Raw genomic sequence first — 23,847 nt, 5'->3', positions numbered from 1 at the left:
GGGCCCCGGACCTGGAATCCAGAGGAACCTGCACCTGGCATTGATCCTACAGCCTCCCCAGTCGTGCCTGCCTCACCTTCCCACTTCTAGACCCTTGTTCCTGCTGCCTGTTTGCCCAAGAGCATACCTCTCCCAAGCTGGCTCCAGGCGCAGCGCTGGCTGCCACGAGTCCAAGTTAGGAAGGGAAGGACTTCTTTAGACATGGGGCAACTCTGAGATCCAATGAGATCCATGTCCCACGACAGTACCCCAAGGGAGGCGCAAGTGGTCTTCAGTTTTCAGATTCCTCTCTGGACCTGCCAGCCGCCACGCCCGGCCGCCATACCTGATGCCTCCCCCCTCCATGCAAAATGCTCATTCTGCTGGGTTGCCCTGTCTCCAGGACCCCGGATAACGCCCATGCACCCCCACTTCCAGGACCGTGGTGGACCAGACACCAGCTGGGTTGTTTGCGTTTTCACCCAGACCTCTCCCATACCAGTTCTTCTGCAACGACAGCTGCCCCAAGGAGGAGAGTTACCAGCTCCTGGTGCCTCTGAGGGAGTGCCCAGGACCCAGGTCCCCACAACACCCAAATCTGTGCACAGGCAAGGGCTGGTCCTCGCTCATGCCCCAACCTCCTCCCCAGTTTCCGTCGTGTAGCAAAGCTGGAGTTGCCACTCCCCACCTGGAGAGGTGGGCTGTCTGTCTCCTTGCGTGTGGCTGAAGGGGACAGTATCTTTAAATCTCTCTAAACGGCAGTGTGTCACTTGAGGAGGGACTACGTGTGCCTCTGTGCTGTTGTGTTAGTCTGTGTGTATGCCGTTGTGTGGCCTTCCTGGAGAGAGCACTGAAAGCACACACACACACACACATTTTTGTGCACCTCCTTATGTGAAAACACTCTCGACTCTCCAGCGTTGGGGTCCTGAGTGTGTGTGGCGCAGGCTGGTGTGAGTCTGTGTGTCCTTGTGGAATGCCCTGTGTGTGTGTGTGTGTGTAGCCTGCAGGGCAGCCACCACCCAAACATCATCGTGGGGCAACTGGTGTCCTGGGCTCATAACCCAGTGTTCAGCTACCCTCCTTTTTTTATGGGCCACTTTTATGATTATTATTTTTACCAACGGCTCCAAGCGGAGGTCTATGTGCCTGGGCCTCCTGGAAGGCAGTCACAACTCGGCCGTTCAGCCGGGAGGCCAAAGAGGCTGTGTACAGGCAGCTGGGGCCACTGGAGCCTATATTTGGAAACAAATTCCACAGTCACTTCCTGGGAACTGGGCGGAAGTGGAGGGGAGTAGAGGGGACAGTGCGGTAAATGAAGTCCCCCCCCCAACCCTTCCCCCCACCCCCGGGCTCTGGGGAAGACCTCCCACTCCTGGCAGGTTGGAAATGTCAGGTGTAATAACGTGCTGCATGCACACCTGGACAGTAGGGGGGTGGCCACTTCCTCTGCAGGCAGAGTTCAGCGGGTGGGGAGTTGATACGCAAGCACGCCCCACCCACTGGCCCACAGCGCGCACACACCCTGCCCGCCCCTCCACCACGTGCATATGCGCCCTGCACGCACCTCCAGGGATTGCCCCAGTCCCAGAAAGAAGAGGAGGTGACTCTAAATCCTAACCACATTTCCTTCTCAGAAGTTGGTTCTAAGAAATCAGGTGCTGCTGTCTGGCTGCCCACCCCCAGGTCCCCCCCAAGTGGCCTTTACCTTGTCCCCCAAGGCCGTGGAGAAGGGGACGACAGAGGATGAGATGGTTGGATGGCATCACCGACTCAGTGGACCTGAGTTTGAGCAAACTCCTGGAGATGGTGAAGGACAGGGAAGCCTCGTGTGCCGTAGTCCATGGGGTCAAAAAGAGCTGGACACGACTGAGCGACTGAACTGAGCTGGATGAAGGACAGGAAAGCCTAGGGAGCTGCCGTCCGTGGGGTCGCAGAGTCAGACGCGACTGAGCGGCTGAACGACCGAGGCCGTGGTCCCAGCGGGCTTGCTCCAGGGTGGGTCCCGGTCCACCCAGGGTCACAGCCACTCACAGCCCATCCACCTGGAGTCCAGGTGCGGGCACAGCACTTACCAGGGCTGGTGAGCTCCCACTTCCACCAGCCCCGCCTGGAAAGCAGCGAGGTTTCTGGCCACTTCTGCCCCACGGTGCTGGAGGAAGCTGACTTGCCTGTGCCCGGTGTCCTGGCCCCTGGTTGATGCCACTGTCCTGGCCCTCTGACCCTGAGGGGTCAAGCAACAAAATGCCCCAGATGCAGCCACTTGGAGTCACTTGGAGCACACAGAGCCACATGCGTAGCACACACATGCAGAAGCTGTACACACAGACACAGACACACACGTCAGGCAGAGGCACCCCTACCCATCTTGGTACAGCATTTTGCTTTTCTTTTCCTGCCCACAACAGTGGCCATTCCCACCATTCCACATTCACACACATAGACACATACAGACACAATGATTCCGTCACACAAATACACAGACACACTCCCATCCTGTCTCACACCAGCTCCCCCAGGCACATACACATCTGTTCAGTCACACACACACACTCATGCTTATTGTCATACAAAGACATACATTCACACAGACACACAATCATGGTTGCACACACAGCAGGTTCACACTTGCACATATGTGCACCTTAATTCAGTCACAAGCGATCACGCTGGCCCACAGTCATGGACAGAAAGTCACACAATTGTAATCCTTCACCCTGAGTCACACACCAGTCCATGTGTGTGTACATGCACACACACACACACACACGCTTTCACACCATCATCTTCACATCTGTTCACCCATGATTTGCACTTCATCACTGTGTCCATGCCCACCCTGGACGCCAAGTCTCCTCTCCTGTAGCCTGCACATGGTGCCATCAGGGTAGGCTGCCCCTGTCCAGCCTGGCAGAAGACATTAGGTGGGCAGGATCAGGGGTCATTACCGAGGTAATACCTTCTCTAGAGAGAAGCCGTTGATTCAGCGTCCCTCCCCAGGCAGGGAATCACCAGACTGGGAAGAAGAAGGATGCTGGGCACAGGGGGTGGTTTGCAGCAGGCAGGGAGAAGCCTCCTCCAGTTCCACCCTCAGCACTGCAGCCCTCTCCTCCCAAGCTGCCTATCAACCCCCCTCCAAAAACCTGGAACCCTGACATAGACCCATCTAGATGGTGGGACCCAAGGGAGCCCTCAGTGACAACTAGTTCATCTCTTTGATTTTACATGTGGGGAAACTGAGGTCTAGAGGCACAAAGAACAGGAAGGAAACTGACAAATTGCCTAAGGATTTTGAAGCGAAGCTAGGGCTGGGACCCCCATCTTCACTGCAAGATTACTGGACACCCCACCACCACCAGCAACCATCATGACTGCCATCACCACCCTTCTAACTACTGGGCTGATACATCCCCAAGGATGCCTGAGTGACCTGCCTGTAGGTAAAAATGAGGCATCAGATCATGTCCCATTCCTGCTGCTAACTCTCAGAAATAAAGAAATAATAACAAAGGCAGCTCAAAGAGTTTGTGATAAAATCCCAACTCCTGGACTTTCCTCGTGGTCCAGTGATTAAGATTCTGTGCTTCCACTGTAGGGGACATGGATTTCATCCCTGGTCAGGGAACGAAGATCCTGCAAGCCATGCCACATGACTTAAAAAAAAAAAGTCAATGGTTCTTTGGGAATTCCCTGGCAGTCCAGTAGTTAGGACTCCATGCTTTCACTGCCAAGGGCACAGGTTCGATCCCTGCTCTGGGGCCTAAGATCCCACAAGCCTCTCAGTACAACCCATAAAGAAAAAAAAAAAAATCATTTCTGTATTTTTAAGGCAAGTCCCTTCTCTGCTCCGCCTGCCTCATCTCCTGCTCCCTTTCTGACCCCACCTTCTATCCACCTCCTTCTCAGTTCTTCATTTGCACCAAGCTCTGTTCCCACCCCAGGACCTTTGCATATGCTATTGCCTCTGCTCCCAGCTCTCCTCATGACTGTCTCCTCCTATCATCTTTCTTTTTGCTTGTTAATCATCTGCCTCCACCACAGGCTCTAAACTACCGAGGACAAAGATCACGACTGTCTTATTCAACACAGCATCCATCCCTTTTTACATAGTCAGTGCTAGATAAATATTGATTGAAGATATCATAACAGATGCATTCAGACCCAAGACATAGACAAAGCATATATAAGGAACCAATAAAATGCAGAAGACACACAGGACTATAGGACTCTCCCCACTCCCTACAATAAAATAAGAATAGAAGTCTGAAGGGTTGGGAGGGAAGAAAACCTCCCCGCAGCATATTTTTGGCTTTCAGGGCTGCTTCCTTTCTCCCCGCTCCAAGTGCCCCCTACCCTGGACTGTCCCTGCCTTGTCCTCTGGGCCTTTCTTCGTGCCCCCTTCCATCTGTTCCCAGGAGCCTGGACAGGGAGCCAGCAGATAAGTGAAAGTGGTATTTTTATAGGCTGATAAAAACCATGCTTATCTAGAAAGCTCTGTCCCATCTCCCCAAGTGTCCCTAATTGGCCATTTGCCCAATGCCCTCTCCACGGGGCTGCAGGCACTGTCCTCTCTTGCCTCTGCTCCATCCCCCTCTGCCCTTCCCCCTCTACTGGGGGAGGGGAGGGGAGGGGAAAACCTTGGCCAGAAGGATATTGGGGATCCGGAGGGAGGTGAGAGGGCAAGGGGGAGGGGGTGGTGCTGAGGGAGGGGGTCGCACTTCTCCAAGTGGGTTTGGTGTGCCACTATTTAATGGTGCCAACTATATTAAATTCTATATTCTTGCAGCCTCTTAAATCCGTTTATGGCCCATGCTAGACCCTGAGCTGTAATAATAATAAAAATAAAAGAAAGGATTTATGCGCCCTGGGTGTGGACCCGTCACTGGCAGAAAAAAAAAAGAACTGTTTCTAGCTGATCTTGCTGGCCCGTTGCCACTGCATGACCTCCTGTTTTGCCCTGGGTAGAGGCTCCCAGGAGCCAGAGGAGGAGGAGAAGTGGGCTCCCAGTGAGATGGGGAGATTCAGGGAGCTGAGAGAAAAATCAACTGACAAGGCACATTTGCTGGGCTTTTTTTCAATCCAAATTTTCTAGGCTAGTCGCTCCACTTCTCTCTTTTAGGTTCATGGAGAAGGACACTTGTATTATATTTTTATTTCTTGTATTCAGTTATATTCAGGGCAAATTTAGACCCAAACTGTGACCAGGAACTGAGGCGAGTGCAGATACCTGGGGTAGAAAAGGTCTGGAGAGGAAGCTGGGTGTGTGGGTAGCTCAGCTCCCAGGCTTCACCGCAGGTTCAAACGCTGACCCTGTCACTTTCTGGTGGTGGCCCAACCAAACAAGTCTCTTCACCTCTCTCAGCCTCAGTTTCTTGATCTATACAATGGGACTCATAAGAATACCAGCCTCAGATAGCCCCTCTGAGAGAAGAAAATATGATTTAGTGTATGTCAGGCATCTGACAGGGACTTCAAGTAGGGCTTGATGAATGCACTGTTCTGAAGACGGCCAGTCCTTTCTAGAAGAGAAGAGGCAGGCTTCAGAGAAGGTGCAGCCTGGGATGGGACGAGGAGGAGGGAGAAAAGGATGCAGACCGGACTCAAGAGCCATGTGTGTAGCTGGTCTGCTGGAAAGCATTAGTACCAGCTTACAGTGTCTGGAGGGAGGAGCTGCACCTCCGGTGATTAAGGTTTGGGGGGCACAGGCGGCAGGGAAAGGACAGGAGAACAAGGCAAGGCCTGTTCATGACCCGGTCTGAAGGGCCCAGAGACCACCAGCCCCAGTTCCTGCACGAGGAGAAGGGAGTGACTCTCCTTTGCAATTTCATGATCATCGGACAGGAGTCCTCCCTAGACTGCTGGTGCTTAAGAACTTAAGTTGTAACCATTGACTTCCAGGTCTGATTCCCGTCAGATACATCCATTCTGGGGCAGGAAATGTATAATTATTGTCCCCCAGCTCCCAGACCATCAAGAAATGCTCATGGAGTGAATGGCTGAAAGCCTAAATGGAGGGATTTCCTAGGTGGTTCAGTGGCTAAGATGCTGCATTTCCAATGCAGGGGGCTTGGGTTCAATCCCTGGTCAGGGAACTACATCCCATATGCTGCAACAAAGATCCAGTGCAGCCAAAATAATCAAGCAATTAATTAATTTAAATCAATTAACTAAAATTTAAATTTTTAATTCAATTTTAAGATTAAATTATTTTATTAGTTAATTAAAATTTAGTAAGCAAAAGTAAACATTCTTGTTGTAAGCCACTGGTGTTAATAGTTCTTTGTTACATAACCCTATCATGACAGTAGGTAGCTGATACAAGGTCTTGTACCAAATCCACCCCGACTAGTCCCACATTCCGGTTTTTAAGAAAAGGTGTTTTACTGCAACTAAGACCTGGGACTGTCAAATAAATAAAACAAATTTTTTAAAAAATATTTTTTAGAAAGAAATGGCATTCATTTAAAATTTCCAATTATAAATTTTCGGGCTTGGGCTTTAATTTCAAGGGTTGGTTATTTAAAGTATGAGAAATAGATTGGTGCTTCTGGCTTCAAACCATGGAAACTAGAGAAGACAAGGAGTGAGGGAGAGCTTCTGTTACGTCAGGTCTACACTGAAGCACTTTACTGGTTAATGTAGAACACATAGATCTGGGTTTAATGAGGCAGGGTGAGTGAGCTTCTGCTGAGAAACACTACGGCAGGTTATTCCACAGCCCAAATTATCAGGCCAGAGTAGACAGCATTCACTCGCTCCTCTGCATACAGCATCCTGATACCCCAGAGGAAACAACCCCTGCTTCAATTACCCAAGACATCACTAATTAGCATATTCCACCCCCCAACTACAGTGATTGGTTCAACAATGAGCCTGTGTTCAAATCCTATCCAGTCAGAGACTACTGTGGGAGTTTGGCCAGAAATACTGAGAAAAGGTCTCTGGCTATACAGCACAGGGAACTATATTCAATATCTTGCAATAACCTATAATGGAAAGGAATCTGGAAGATAATTTATATATTAGTCACTCAGTCATGTCCAGTTCTTTGAGACCCCATGGACTGTAGCCCGCCAGGCTCCTCTGTCCCTGGGATTCTCCAGGCAAGAATACTAGGGTGGGCCCATATGTATATATATATATATAAAACTGAACCAATTTTCTGGACACCTGAAACATTGCAAATCAACTACACTTCAATTAAAAAAAAAAAAAAAGAAGGTCTCTGTTTACTGGACTTAGAATTTTAAGGATGGAATGCCTAGCACTGCTGATAACCGTCTTGCTTCACCAGGGGAAAGCCTGCCCAAAATGACAAGCTCCTGACATTGCTAAGACTCAGTGTTCCCACATGTAAAAAGAGATAATAATCGTGTCCCCTCTTAGAATTATTAGGAGAGTTTGAATGAGATAATACATGAAAAGCTACCGGGCGAGTGATCTGTAGAGTGATCTGTAAATGTTAGCTATTGTGATGAATTTGGTGTAACCATTGGCCTAAATCTGTATCTGATATTTAACTTGTAACTAAAAATAAACAGATCTATATAATGATGCTTTCCATCTGTACATGGATGCCGGTAAACATATTGTACGGCATCTACTTCCAGATGAGCTAGTACAATTCCGAGCTGGCCTTTCCAAGCAGAGGGAATCCTAACTTTTAATCAGGCCCGTCCTTTGACTTGCTCTAGTGAAGGAGAGGTTTGCAATGTGCCACCCTGAACTCTCCTTGGTCACCAGAGGCACAGATGTGGCCACTGCAGGGAGGACTGTCGCAGAGGTTCAGTTGAGTCCGGGTTAGGTTTGTTCCCAGGGCCATCCTCAGAGTCCCCCTCTCCTCCAGGGCTGTGTTTATTTCCTAGGGCGGCTACGACAAAGTACCCTAGACTGAGTGGCTTATAAATGTATTATGTCAGAGTCCTGGAGCCAGTCTAGGAGATGACACTTGTCAAGCAAGAAACATCATCCTAAATTTCTGCCTTGGATCACTCGACTCAAGTCTCTAGGGAAAGGAGGGGCATGTCTCTTTGGAAAGAGGAAGCTTCCAGATGAGACATCAGCTCGTACTGTGTTCCCAAGGAAGTGTCTGCCCCGTGGCAGTGAATAAAGCTAAGATGGCAAAATGTCCCCAGCAGCTCAACACCCAAAAGCAAAGGTGTTGTTGGTTCAAACACCTGGAGAGATCTGGGGGTCGTTTTTAGGATAACACAGCTGCAGGCTGTCACGGTTCAGTTTTCCCACTGCCCACTCACCCCTGCCCCCATAGCTCATCAAGTAGCCATGTCTTGATTTACATATAGAGACATGGAATCAATGTGTTGACTCATCTGCCAGATCTCAGTAATGGATCTGGAGCAACTTGCATTTCGATAAAGGAAGGTGTTTACACAGCCCGTATGGATCACGAGGACAACAAACTTTTTTCACAAGAATGTCAGTCTCATTTATTTATATCAAAAGCTTTCCACACTCCTAAAAAAGAAAAGCAAACCATTGAGGGCTGTAATATACCAAGAGACCCCCAGGAAGTTTTTAAGCCAGGGGATGATCTTGCTCAGAGTTGACTTACAGGTTTTCTCCCACTGGATCTTGAAGATGGCTCAAAGAATGGTCCAGGAACTTCCCTGGTCATCCAGTGGCTAAGACTCCAAACTCTCAATACAGGAGGCCCAGGTTTGATCCCTGGTTGGGAAACTAGATTCCACGTGCCACAAATAAGAGTTCCCCCATGTTGCAACTAAGAAATAAATTTTCCATGCTGCCAGATAAAAAGATTAATTTAATAGGAAGCCTTAAAAAAAAAAAAAAGTCCAGGGCTTTCCTGGTGGCTCAGTGGCAAAAAATCCACCTGCCAAAACAGGAGACCCGGGTTCAAATCCCTGGTCCGGGAAGATCCCACATGCAGCAGAGCAGCTAAGCCCGTGCACAACTACTGAGCCTGTGCTCTAGAGCCCGGGAGCCGCAAGTACTGAGCCCACGTTCCACAGCTACTGAAGACGGGTGCCCTGGAGCCTGTGCTCTGCAACAAGGGAAGCCACTGCAAGGAGAAACCTGCAAACCGCAACAAAGAATAGCCCCCACTCACCACAACCAGAGAAGAGCCCACCCAGCAATGAAGACCCAGCACAACCTAAATAAATAAACAAAATTATATTTTAAAAAATGGTCCAAAAGTCAAGGTGGCAGACTTAAGGGTTGGGAAATCTGAACTAAGCCCTTTCATCTCTCTGGCCACATTCTGGCTGGAAGTCATTACCATCTGTTTGGATCTGGGTGAGCCGAGGGTCGGGCAAGTGGTCACTCATACCAGCCACAGTCCAGTTCTCACATCTCAGCAGCCCTGGGCACTTGCTTTCATTCTCATGCCAACCATGGATTCTGGGACACAGCTGAATGCCCTGTGAAAGGTGTTCGTGGACTTGGGTGACCGTGGGTGAGTTACTAAACTTCTCTAAGCCTCATTTTCCTCTGCTGCAAAATGGACCTACTCATACCTCCCTTCTAGGATTGCTGAGAGGATTAAGTAAGACATTCACGTTTATCACTTAGCACACCCCCGACAGAGGGCCAGCAGATGTGTCGAGAATCATCCTTCTTCCTCCCTGTGGTCCATGTGTAGAATTGAGAAAGCTTGTTTCCTTTAACCCACAACAAAGCGTTCAGCCCTTTGAATGGAAAGCAAAAAAAAAAAAAAGCCAGTCCTCAGTAGATTATTTCTCAAGTGATGAGACTGCGAACACCCACCTTGCAGGGAGATTTCTAGGATTATAAGTAAGGCTTGAGGAGTGCCTGGCACACCACATGGAGAAGAGCACGAAGGCAGGAAACTGAGTGTAACTTCAAGCCTAAGTGGTGAATCAGATCAAGGCACCCATGAGACTACATTTGCTAAGCTTTACTCACTGCTGTTCCCTTTACACCCCGCTTCAGCTCGAATGTTGGCACTTAGTTAAATGCCCCAGGGGTCTAAAGCTGAGACCATCTTTTCCATCCATTTCTCTGGACCAGCTGGAAGAGATCTGAGCTATACCTGAAATTCATGTAGTACTCTAACCCCATCTCATTTCAACCTCCAGGGCTATCAAGCAGGGGCTTGTGATCTCAATAGATATTGGCAGAGTATCTATTGTGTGCCCAGAACTACTCTTCATGCTGCAGTTGAAACAGTGACAAAAATTAGTAAACATCTCTGCCCTCAAGAAGCTCAAATTCTAATGTTAGGCTGCTCAACCACAAATGAAAAAGGGGCTTGGACAACTCTGTATCAATTGCATCCTCCCTGGTTTTCTCTCCAGTGTTAATCTGGAAAGGATCATGTGGGTCTTTACTTGCAAATAAAGGGTGGAATCTATTTATAACCATTATTATCAGGACATGTTAGTCACTCAGTCATGTCCGACTCTTTGCAACCCTAGGGACTGTAACCCATCAGGCTCCTCTGTCCATTGAATTCTCCAGGCAAGAATACTGGAGTGGGTTGCCCTTCCCTTCTCTAGGGGATCTTCCCAACCCAGGGATCGAACTCAGGTCTCCTGCACTTCAGGCAGATTCTTTACCATCTGAGCCACTGGACGGAATCTGTCCACATGGAGAGGTAAATAGAGATACCAATACACAAAGTTCAAGATACAGAAAAGGATTTGAGTATGGCCATTGTAGCAGGCATTTTACTAAATGTGCCCCTTACTTTAACTAAAGTTTAATCTTCACAACAACCTATGAAATGGATACTGTTATGGTTTCCTGTTTATAGATAAGAATATATATATGGAGCATATATAAATAGAGAGAGAGGGAGAAAGTGAGCACTGGTTAGCTATAAACCCAGAGCATCCAGTAATTACTCTCTTGGAAAACCTGATCTGGTAATGAGTCCAACAGAGAGAAACAGAAGCAAAAGATGAAGAGACATCGTTGAGGTCCTTGATACGCATGTGCCTGAAGCTGACACACCCCTAGACTTTCCAATGCAATGAGCCAATAAAATCCTCTCCTTCTAATTTTTTTCTCACTTAAGCCACTTTGAGTTATGCTTCGGTCATCTGAGCGGACTAAGTTGCGAACTGCATGGGTCCTGACAATTACTGCCATGTTCTATGACCACCAAGTTGCAGGACTTGGCTTGGCAACAGGTATATGAAAAGAAATATCATCCAGTTCCTACTCTCAATGGTCCCACCACAGTCTAATAAGAAGATGAACATAAAACAGTCACTATACAAGGCTTTCTGATTTTTCCTCAACCTCTCCTCCTTGCTTGAAATAGCCTCTCTTTTTTTCTACCTACCTATCCAAATTCTCATCTCATTCTGGCTTAGAGGGGCCAGCCCAAGTTCACACTCCTTCATGAGTCTTCATTGACCACTGATTCCAGAAGGACCAAACCATCAAACATCCCTGGCATTTGACACTGCATACCCTATCCTGCCAACTTCGTTCACAGCTCATGTGGGTAAAACATATAGACACTGATTGGTATCATAATTAAGAAGTGTTATGGAATTCATTAAATCATATAAGTAGTCTAGGTGGTGACTGGAAGGGCATGTGGTAATGAGGGTAGGGGGTTAATGGCATTTGCCAAGAAAGAGTAGCTGATAAAAGATTTTCAGATGAACATGAATTTCTCAGGCCTGAGAAACTATTAGAAACATCTGACAACATTAACGGCATCTTGAACCAGGAATCTGAGCCAGAAGCTATTTAGAACTGTTCAGCATGATTAAAAATGACTGCATTTCACCAAATCCTAAAATCTTTACCTAAAAATCATGATGAGTTACACTCACTGGGGATTAGTCACTCTTCTTGTGTGATAACCACATTTGTAGATGACAACATCTCTGTGACCTTGCCAAGAAGGCAACAAGAAGGCAGTGCTTCAACCCACTTTCCACTACTATTTTCTGTGGTTTGTGTGTCATCATCTTGGATCTAAATAAAGCCTACATCCATGCCTGTATATGGCTAATCACCAGGACTGTAAAATGGAGACTGCCATGCACAGACAGTCTATATGCTTTATATTAGTCTGCTCAGCTTGCCATAGCAAAGTACCACAGACTGGCCTGGGTTTAAACAGCAGAAATTGAAATGGAAATCATGGTTCTGGAGGCTGGAAGTCCGAGATCTGGATTTCTTCCAAGTCCTTTCTTTGGCTTCTAGATGGCCACTTTCTCCCTGGGTCTTCTCGTGGTCTTTCCTCTGTGTGTTTGTGTATGTCCTAATCTCTGCTTCTGTGGGGACACCAGTCAGAATGGACTAGGGCTCACCTGGATGACCTCATTTTGCCTTAATTACCTCTTTAAAAGACTTGTCTCCAGATACAGTTACATGCTGAGGGACCAGAGGTTAGAAATTCAACATATGAGTTTTTAAACCTGTTGAGGACAATAGGATGTGCCAGGCACTTGTTCAGCAAACACTTAACATGCCTCATCTTATTTAATTCTCACAATAACCCCATAGAGATGACATGATTATCCCCATTTTACTGATGGGGAAAACTGAGGCTCAAAATGTAACTTGGACAAACTCACATAGCTGCTAAATGTTAAAGCCGGGATTTCATTTAGGTCTGACTGACACTAAATCCTATGTTTTTAACCATCACCCTCTGGCCATTCCTGTGGTGATTTTAAGTGTAACCAGATAAACTTTAGGAAAACAGGTTAATATTTCTACAGTCATTTTCATGAGCATTATTTTTTAAAAAGACCAACCCGCTAAACTCATGTTGCTTTGAATGAGCCCAGAGTGGATATTCAGGTCTAGAAAAGTGAATAAAAAAGAAAATAGGGACTTTCCTGGTGGTCCAGTGGTTAAGACTCTGGACTCCCAGTGCAGGGGGCCCAGGTTCAATCCCTAGTCAGGGAACTAGATCCCCCATGCCATAACTAAGAGTTTGCATGCAATAACTAAGATCCAGTGCAGCCAAATGAATAAGTAAACAAATAACTATTTTTAAAAAAATAAAATTGAGAGACCTTAGATATAGCGAAAATCATGAAGTGAGTTTGATAAGCACTAAATCTAAGGAAGGAATGATTTTCATAACATATAAATGCACACAAACTCAGGACCAAGTCCCCATACCATGCCTTGTCAGCTTGACACCCATACACAACTCCTTAAACCGCACCTAATCAAATAGGGCTTCCCTGGTGGCTCAGAGGTTAAAGCGTCTGCCTCCAATGCGGGAGACCCTGGTTCGATCCTTGGGTCGGGAAGATCCCCTGGAGAAGGAAACGGTAACCCACTCCAGTATTCTTGCCTGGAGAATCCCATGGACGGAGAAGCCTGGGACGCTACAGTCCACGGGTCGCATAGAGTCGGACACGACTGAGCAACGGAACGGAACGGAATCTTCAAATAATGACATCAACAAAGCAGTACTTCTGCCTGACATGATTCAACCACCTTACGCACTGCAGAGAGCAGGCTCCCTCTTACCCCACCTGAGGATGCGTGCATGCATGCATGCATGCTAAGTCACTTCTGTCACGTTCAATTCTGTGCAACCCGATGGACTGTAGCCCGCCAGGCTCCTCTGTCCGTGACATTCTCTAGGTAGGAACACTGGAGTGTTGCCATTTCCTTACCCTACTTGTGGATACAAACCCCTTTTCTTGCTTTGAGGAATGCCCCGTCTCCATTCTCCCCCTAGCTAATTTACACAAATAAAAAACATCTATTTCTTCATTGCCTTGCTTCCAGTCTCTCCCTTTCTTTCTTCCTCTCTCTCTCTCTTTCCCTCTCCAACCCGTTTCTTTCCGTACCATCTTTGGAAAACCGAGCCAGCCAGTATACCCTTGGTGGTGGAGGTTTAGTTGCTAAGTTGCGTCCAACTCTTGACACCCCATGGACTGTAGCCTACCGGGTTCCTCCATCCAGGGGATTTCCCAGGCCAGGAACGGGTTGCCATCTCCTTCTCCAGGGGATCCTCCCGACCCAGGGACTGAACCCGTGTCTCCTGCATGGCAGGCAGATTCTTTACCACCCGAGCCATCAGGGAAGACCAGTGTACCATTAGGACTTGGCTGAAAGAGTACTTTTGGACCCTGGTTCAGTTTCTTTCTGATTTTCTCCCTTCCCCAGAGGAAATGTTGCATTGTTTCCTGGCAACCAGCAGCAATCAGCATCTTTCATCAGTTCTTTCACTGTGGATTCTGGGGCTTTATTAGCAAATGAAAATGGCTTGAGTCCAACTGACATCAGTGGGGTCTTGGCTAGCAGCGGGGTTGGAGCATTTCCGGTAGGCTCCAGCCTCAGACAGACCAGTTTGAAGAGAAGCCAGTTGGCTACCAGTGAGCTATTTTTGACATAAAAAGAAGTTGAATTTAGCCGATAACTGATTGAAGAAATTTCATACACAACTGGTTGGGGTTATAACACCTTGGCAGCGGTGGTAGACACAAAGACAAGACAATGAATTTGGTCAGACAAGATGTTTTGCAAACAACTAATTAAACTCCATCAAGTAACCAACTGTTTGCAAAACAATGGTTGGATAGAGTTCTATCTCTGTATTTTCCTCTCCCTCTCATCTTTTTTTACTACCTAAAATAGTTTATGTAGAAAAACAAAGTCTTTGCATTTTCACAAACCTCAAGTTGGCACAGTAATTAGAAAAATTCCTTAGCACACCATTAGAATGTGTTCCCTTATCTCCTACAGAAAACCAATTTCAAAAGTTATACTTTCTTCTGAAATACTTTGGATAGGTAGACAACAGGAAAGAAAAATTGTTTCTAGATGTCCAGCCAAGTCTAAAGGTACAGAAAAAAAAAATCTTGAAATAAACCTCAGATCTTTTATTTTCAATAATTCATAAAGAAATCACCTTCACCCATCCACCTTTGTTTCTTCATAGCAGCCTTATGTTGCAAGGGTAAAAAATATAGTTATTTTTTCCTTAAGATCTGGAGAACTAGACACCCAGAATGGTCAAGTAATCTGCCTAGGGTCACACAGCAGTCACCAACTGGCTCAGAGTGTCCCAATTCTGTATTTCAAGGTTCTGCTTCATTTTGCCCCCTCTGGGTTGTCTGCTGTGGTTTGATATAAAAATTTAACAGGTTCCTATTGCTGATTAAGAATTGTCCGATTTGGGCCTAAAAGCCATTTAACTTTGGAAAGTGTATCCTTGATTAGACTATACCATCAACAATGGCATATTCTAATGCAGTAGTAATATTCTTACTATTATCATGGCTACTAGTTATCGAGTGTTTACCATGTATAGGTCTTTTAATCCCCACCTCAACTTTTATAAGCTAGCTTTTATGCCCCCGTTTTATTATACAAAGGAAGAAAGTGAAGCTTGGTAAAGCAAAGGCTGCCCGAGATCACGTATACAAACATGACGTTGAAAATATTTAGTGGGATTTCCTGGTGGTCCAGAGGTTAAGATTCTCCACTGCCAATGCAGAGGGCTCAGGTTCAATCCCTGATCAGGGATTAAGATCCTACATGCCAAAAAGAAAAGAAAATGTTTTTTATGTACACTGAACTGATCAGTGTACATTCTTTAAGTCCCCCAAATTGTTCTGGGTATCTACTCGATAGAAACTCTTGTACACAGAATAATAACTGGTATATAAGAAGCAGCAGGTAAGATTTCACTGTATCATTGCTTATAGTGGTGAAAAAGGGAAACAATCTACTTATCCATCAACAGAGAAAGTGACCTTGGGCTAGTAACTTAACTCTGTATGTATGTTTTCTTCTCTGGATAATGAGAATAACAGTAGCAACTATCTTGGCAATCCAATGGTTAAGACTTTGCACTCAGTGGTCACAGGTTCAATCCCTGGTCAGGGAACTAAGATTCCGCTTGCTTAATGACATGGCCAAAATCAAACAGATAATAGCAGCTATCTCATACATGTAAGGATAAAGTGAATTCATTATAGGAAATGCTTAGAACAGTGCTTGGTACATGGAGAGTGGTATGCATGTGTTAGACACAATTTATTAGTCTAGAATGAATTGCTATGTAGCATCGAAAGTGAATTAAACATATTTATATAATATTCTCAATTATGTCACATATCTATTTAGCAATATAAATTAAACTCAGAAATTAACATTGAGTGAAAGAAGCAACTCAGAGAACTGTATGCAGAGTATGAGGTTCATGCAAATTCAAAAAGTACCAACCACACTTCTGTACTGCTTTTGGAGAAGTGCATATTTTATAGAAATATAAAAATGTGGACTGCTAGGCTTCACCAAAATTACGATAGTGGTTACCTCTAAGGAAAGGAAGAAATATGGAGATGAGATCAGAAAAGGGAAAAGCACTTCAACTTTATAATATTTTACTTCTGTTAGTAAAAAAAAAAAAAAAAAGATTTGAAACGGATATGACCACATGTTAATATGTGAAGTTCTTTTTCTGGGTGTTAAGTACACAGGAATTAGATCTATTAATCTATGCACTATGTATTTAAAGACTTTTTTCCAAGTGCAAAGAAAAAGCACACAGAGTTTTTGTTTATATTGCTATGAAAAGCTTGCACTTAGCATATTTGTGATCTCGCTGTCCTCCTATGATTTTGGCTTCTTTCCTGGAAGGCTGGAGGGATGGATTTGACATACTAATAACCAAGAAAGAAAAAAGCATCATTTACCATCCAACTGTACAATGATCTTTGCAAAGAACTATGAAATTGTTTACAAAACACATCTCCAGGGAGGAACCCAGCATTCATTGTTTATCTCCATAAGGCAGAGACTTCCAGCCACACCCTAAACCACAGACCCTGGCCTGAGAAAGCCCTCCACTGCCAACTTGCCAGTTCTCCAGAAAGAGTATAGAGAGAATGCCATCTTCCTATGACCACACAGAAAACCATGGTGCAGAGGTAGCTGTCAATTTAAGTAAACAGTGTTAGAACCCACTTATGAAAGGGAATGAATTTTTATCCAGAAGAATTCATTTAGAAAGTCAGTCATTGATAGTATGTATTGGTGTTGCTATTTAGTCACTAAGTCGAGCCTGGCGTTTTTGCAACCCCAGGCTCGTTTAGCCCTCCAGACTCATTGGTCCATGGGATTATAGTGTGTGCTACAGCCTTAAATTTATTTAAATTAAATTTGTAAATGTCACTCTACTTTTTAATATGACCACAAACATTATCAAGTTTAATACAAATTTCACTGCTTAGTGAGGCCGACCCACATTCAAAGCAACCAGATTCTGGGTTCAGGCATCACCTTCAACTTTTGATCACACACACACACACACACACACACCCCTGAGGACCAGAAATATCAGTTATATTTTGTAAACACAACCCTCATCTCTCTATTTGTAAGAAGCCAGAGTTAGAGATCTTCAGCATCATTTCCTTTTTTCAAACATTGCAAATTGTAAGATAGTTGTTCTGATGGTAGAAACTTAATTCCTCACTTATTTTTCCAGCAACAGTCTGGATGAATAATTTATTACTCACTCTAATATTTAAAGCTAATATTCATTGCATGTTTTCTTTGCAGCAGGCAAAATCCTAGATGCTTAGCATGTTTTGTCACATTTACTTCTCATAGGAAACCTTTAAGGCAGGTAACCACCCTATTTTACAGATGAGAAAACCAAGGCAGAGAAGTTGAGGAACTTTCCCAAAGTCACAGAACAAAAGAGTCTCGGGCCAGTATGTGAATCCAGGCACCTGGGCTCTCACACAGTAGGCCATGGCTATACATTGAATCTAAAAGTTTCAATTAAGAAGAAATTAATTATGCATAAAATTATGTCCAGAAAATATACAAGAAAGGAGCCACAGTTGGGATTGCCTGGGAAGAAGGAAACTGAAAATCTTAGAAGCAACCGAGATGGAGACAGATTTTCACCATGTAACTTCTGAAAGGGGCCTGGCGTGCTGTGATTCATGGGGTCGCGGAGAGTCGGAAACGACTGAGCGACTGAACTGAACTGAACTGAACTTCTGAAAGAGAGTTTGAATTGAATTTTTATAATATGCACGCATATGCAGAACTGATACACCTTAGCATTTTGGATGTACAGTGAGCACCTTGAATATCCTAGGTCCTCAAGTGCTATTTGCTGACTTGGCTGTGAGTTAGTCCCAGCGGCCAATAAATAGGATTCCTGGTATCTTCCTGGGGCGTTGCTCTGGTAGCAAAGGAATGCATTTGAAGTTGAAAGGCATCACACGCAGAAGCCCAATCCTCAGATAAGTGGAAGTTTGGTAACTGCCCCAGCTCCTATGTCAAAGGACTCCCCACAGGAACCCTAGCTCTGCATCCGGATCTTAACGGAGCAATTTTCCAAAACCATATTCTCACACCCCATTACCTTTCAGGGCTTAGAGCTGGCTCCAGGAATGAAGACCAGCTAGGATTTATGGGAATGGCTGTAGGAGCTGGAGCAAGACAGGAGTTGGGATGAAATCCTTTTGAAGACCCAAGTCCATGGATAGGTTTCCTATGAAGAAGGGCTGAGGGATGTGCCTGACCTACTTCTGTCGCCATGTTCAAGTCCACCTCTCAGTGCCATCTGCTACCATGTAGTCTGGACAATGAACTTTGGATTTACATTGGAACCTAGTTGACCTGCCTTAGTCTGGACCTATTTGTTCTCTTTCAAGTATTTTATTTGCACTCATCCACTTTTGAGTGGTAGAGCATGGGGTGAGAATCCTGGGACAGGACAGGAACTAGAGGAGTTAGAAAAAGATAAAAAGTAGACCAAGAGCAGGATGCTGAAGAGGAGATCAGTTAAATTGCAGTTATTTGGTTTAGGAAACAGGCTCTCTGGGATAGAAAGCATCTTACCAAGTGTATGGCCTTGAGCAGGAGATGTGCCTCTAAGAGCCTCAGTTTACCCACCTGTAAAATGGGTTTGAGTGTGCCTCTACGGGAGAACTGATGTGAGGATGAAATGAGATGTTTTGGAAGTGGGTTGGCCCAGCCTCTGTGCATGGTGAGTGCTCATCAGGTGGTGACTAGGATTCTGGAAGAGAAAGGAGGACAGAAGACAGTGATACGGGGGCTGCTGGGAAAATGACCACATGGACAACAGCCACTTCCTTTAATTTTTTCAATTCATTTAAAAATTATTTTGGGGGACTTCCCTGGCAGTCCAGTGGTTAAGACTTCACCATCCAATGCAGGGGGCGTGGGTACAATCCGTGGTCAGGGAACTAAGATCCCACATGCCATGGGGCACAGCCAAAAACTAAAAATAAATAAGAAGACCAATAAAATACTTTTAAAAAATTATTTTGGCACACACATGCAAAAGGCAAAACGATTGAAAGAGTAGGAAAGAGTATACAGTGAGAGTAAATTTCCCTCCTTAGCACCAGTTAGCCTCTGGGAGTAACTGTGGTGACAGGGTTCTGTATGCCCTTCTGTGGAGCCTGTGCTGCGCTGTGCTTAGCAGCTCAGTCTTGTCCAGCTCTTTGCAACCCTGTGGACTGTAGCCCACCAGGCTCCTCTGTCCAAGGGGATTCTCCAGGCAAGAATACTGGAGTGGGTTGCCATGCCCTCCTTCAGGTCTGTAGAGCCTACACACATACAATTGTACACACTACACACATGCAATTGTATTTTCTCTGGCACATTGTAGCACCCTTTACAAACCCTTCTGTCCTTTGGTTTTAATCATTTTTCACTTACCTCTCAGAGATCTTTTCTTATCTGTACATACAGAAAGCCCTCCATCTTTTTTTCTAGCAGCATAATATTTTAATATTCTTTTACCACCCTTAGTTTAACCAGATCCCTATTGATATCTATCAAGTCGTTTACCCACTTCTGCTATTAGAGCAGCACCGTATTGACTATCCCTAGAGGTATATCATTTTGCATGTGTATGATTATGCCAGTAGGATCAAGACCTCGGGGAAGAAAATGGGTAGGTTAAAGGGTTGTGCTCTCTTGTTTTTAATGGGTCTACCAAATTGCCCCTGTATTGGTTGTAACCATGTACCCACTCCCCACCAGTGTTTCCCATGCCTTCATTAGCACTGTGAGTTAATTATATGTTTTCATCTTTACCAGTCTTCTTATAGGTTTCCAGCTTCATGCATACTAGGCAATCAATGACTTAAAAAAAAAAATAGAACTCATCAGCTAGCTAGCTGCTCAGGTCATTCCAGAAAGTCAGACTTACAGAGCATGTGCTCAGGAAAATGAACAGGGATGCTGCTACCAGCACTTCTTTCCTGAAGCCAACCTCCTTGACTGACACACAGGCGCACCCATGTCTCCCTATTCTTAGAAGCACAAGTCCCCAGGGAACCTCTCCCTGCATGAGGCTGCGATCACCCTGGTATTGCCACTGGCCCAGAGATGTTAACATTTTCTCCCTGTCTGGTCTGAATTGCAGGTTGGGTTTAAGGCCTGGGAGGAAATGACCTCTTATTAATAAGGAAGCTTTGGAAAGGTGGGTGGGGTGGAGGCTACTTATGGGGGCACAATGGTCAGATGTTAATATTCTCATCACTTAGGGGAAGGGGCCAGAGTGTAGAATTCTTACACTCTTTGTCAAACCAAAGGAGTCAAACGGTTGGAAGATGAATGTTGGTGACTCTGAACAGCATATTAGGGAACATGAAGGTTTTCATTCAGGCATATTTATGGGATTTATATTTACCTAATAAATATAACAATGGATGAACAGCTGTTGAGAAGAGGGAGACCGGGGCTCAGAGGGAAGGGAAAAAAATCTCACATCGAGGAAGGGAGTCAGGTGGCCTCAGAAAGATAACATTGGGTGGTTTGTTTGTCTTCTTGAAATTCTTGCTAACTCTCGGCAAGGTTTTCTCCTGGGTTCTCAGATCCCACAAAGGTGGAAATCCAATGGGCAGCCCGGATCTTGGTGTGTACATTTGCTTGATAACACACCGGGTGGACTGCCGACAGTGGATATATACATATTTTTTTACCCTGTCCAAGGAGGAGACGGGGACGACAGAGAATGAGATGGCTGGATGGCATCACCGCCTCGATGGACATGAGGTTGAGTGAACTCCGGGAGTTGGTGACGGACAGGGAGGCCTGGCATGCTGTGATTCATGGGGTCGCAAAGAGTCGGACACGACTGAGCGACTGAACTGAACTGAACTGAACTGAAGTGGACAGTCCCTTGCCTATGGAACGTTTGAGTTTTTATTACTCCTCCAGCCCTCTTCTCCTCTACACTACACTGGGTCCCGGAGAGGCTGGTGCTAACCAAACGCCAGGGCTTCAGGGGGCTTCCCTGCTTCTGCTTTTCTCCAGGCCAATGGGACCTGCTTTAGTTGGATTTCTTGTAATCAAGGAAGTGTAAGTTCAACTGCTGCACTTCCAAGTCTCCAAGAAGTGGAGAACCTAAGGACAAAGGAAGAAGGAGGGAAGGGGAAAAAGTAATGTTTTAAAAAGTGGAGAGGGCGAGGAACAAAAGGAAATGCAAAATAGTTTAAATAATGAAAAAGACTCTACAAAGAAGGGGGAGTGTTGAAATACCTCCGAGGTGAGGACAAAAAGAAGGGAAAGAAGAAAAGAAAGATGACAGGAGGGAGACAGGGAGGGACTGGGAGGAGAGAAGAGGGGAAAGGAAGTGGGGAAAAGATAAGATTTGGAGAGGAAAAGAAAGAAGAGATCCAGGAAAAGCTAAGTGATGAGAAGTGAAATCAAAACAGCCCGGTAACTGAAATGCTGCCGAAATTGTCTCCAACGCGCTCCACTACATCTAAAGGAAAGTTTGCCCACCGCTAGGCATAAAAAAGTATCTTCAATTAAACCTAATTTTAGCAAACCAGAGCTAAAAGGCATCTCCTGCGAGTGTGGGGTTCCCGGGTGGGTCGGGGAGGCAGGGCCCCAGTTCCCGCGGTTCTGGCTGCGAGGCCTGAGGGCCTGGGGCGCCGGAGATCCGCCTGGTCTCTTCCTCGCCGGCTGGTGAGGCCACCCGGTTTGGGACACCGTCTTTTCCAGCGCCCGGGCTGCCGCGCCTGGGGATGGAGTCCGCGAACGCCCAGGGCACATTGGCGCGCGGCGCGCCGGTCTCCGAGTCATTTTGGAACCCACAAACCCGCCTTTCTCCAGCGACCGCGCTTAGGCCTCTTTATAACACAAACCTATAATTTACACATTTTGATGCCGCCTGTAATTTTGCCCTCCGAGCTTCGATGTCGTAAAACTCGCGGGGCCGGGCAAAGGGACCCCCCACTCCAACCCCCGCAAGGCACCCGCTCTCCCAGAAGTTCCCTGAGCTGCTACAAATAATCGCGTGGAAAGCGGCCAAGAATAACTAGAAAATAAACACAGCTCCCCGAGCCTCTGAGAGCAGGCCTTAGTAGATCCCTCTCGTCCCACCTGGCTCTCGGACCCCGGGGAGGCAGGGAGAGTGTTCCGAGGGCTCTAGGCTTACAGCCTTACCCGTCACCCTAGAACCATTCCCGGACCTCGGTTCAAAACTGGTGACCCGCTGCCTGGCCTTTGTCCCCGCCGTCTTTCCTAGCGAGGAAACTGTCTGACTTCCGACCTCTGTCGGGGGTGGGGTGGGGGAGAACCACGACAACAAAGAACCAACGCAGACCCCAGAGTTTTTTCCTCTAAACTCTGGGCTTTTCCCCGAGAAGACAAGGGACCTGGACCTCACTCGCCTCTTAACAGCCTGAGGTCTGCGCGTGTGCGCGCGCCAAGGGCGGCGCAGAAGCGAGATGACTGAGGGTGTGCCCTAGTTTGTGTGTGTATAATGAAGTGTATATGCGCTAACACTCGTGCAAATAATTGTGTGTGCCCCAAGACACACACAGAGATAATAGAAATACCCGTGCCAGAAAGTGCAGGAAACATAGGCGAATGTTTAAGGATATGAGAATAATTCCATGCCCACGCGCTGACGCTCTCGGATCTGGGGTGCATTAAGTACCTATATACCCCTATAATTCTTTGGGCAAATTATTCAGTGTGCCAGCGATTTGGTGTTCTCGCCATGCTTCTACCGCTGCGGGTCCCCCCAAATCATTTCTCGATGTTGGTCAGAGAGAATATCCGCGGGACTGGCCACGTCCGGAGAAGCCGCGCGTAAAAGAAAAAAATAGCCTTGCTTCCAACCTTGCTATCTCCAAGCAGGCTCTGCCGGCCTCCGACGCAGATGGGAAAGCAGAAAGTGGAAAGAACGGGTTGGTATATTTTCAGGTCCTCTCTTGGTCACCCCCAAGCTTCCCCGAGGTCGGCGTGATATCAGCAGCGGCTGAGGGTTGCATAGCACTGCCTCGCGCACAGACACAGATTCCCTCCGACGCTCGGTCTCCTTGGTGCCCGAGGGCTACTGGGTGCCACCCAGAACGACCGGACGCAGCCAATGATTCCCGGCGTCCGGGAGCCTCCTGAAACCTTGCCCAGGCGGGATACAGCCGGCTCAGAGCAGCGCCACACGGTGAAAGCGAAAGTTCCTGCGTTTCGCCAAGCTTCGTGCGCGCGCGCTGCGAAACCCCAGCCGGCAACCGCTGGAGAAAAGGTGGGAGAGCAAGCCCAAGTGTCCCCTACGGGCACTGCAATGGCGAAGCACGTCCTGGCTAAGGCAGTCGTCCCTCCCAGTGCGCACACGTGTGCCCAGGATTATAATACAATATAACACATCGTAATATCGGATATTATACCGCGTTTACCTTCCATTAGGATGTGTATATTGTGTTAGGCTTGCTGATGTGTTTGTTACGACGTGCTGTGATATTGTATCTCTCAGTCTCACTGCCATGTGCCAGGCACCTACTTATTTGATCTGCACAGCCGCCCCCGAGGCAGGACTCACTTCTACTGCGCAGGCGAGACACAGAGAGCAAAAGGCGGTTACTCAGAGTTACCCAGCTAGAAAAGGGCAGGGCTTGAATGGGAACCCACCGCTTA

General features: G+C 46.6%; 1 long non-coding RNA gene across 1 annotated transcript; it reads right to left on the bottom strand.

The window, feature by feature from the left end:
• Window positions 1-2,076: 2,076 nt before the first annotated feature.
• On the bottom strand, window positions 2,077-23,439 carry LOC129542383 (uncharacterized). The gene is made up of 3 exons (XR_008683051.2): window positions 23,053-23,439; window positions 18,838-19,186; window positions 2,077-2,203 (listed from the first exon to the last, which is right to left on the bottom strand). It is a non-coding gene; the product is annotated as an uncharacterized LOC129542383 (long non-coding RNA).
• Window positions 23,440-23,847: the final 408 nt, after the last annotated feature.

This window comes from Moschus berezovskii, chromosome 19, assembly GCF_049115385.1.
Source record: "Moschus berezovskii isolate FMDL1 chromosome 19, NW_MosBer_1.0, whole genome shotgun sequence".
Taxonomy (NCBI): Eukaryota; Metazoa; Chordata; class Mammalia; order Artiodactyla; family Moschidae; genus Moschus; species Moschus berezovskii.
The sequence above is the reverse complement of the archived record's forward strand: the minus strand, read 5'-3'. Positions and strand labels throughout refer to the sequence as shown.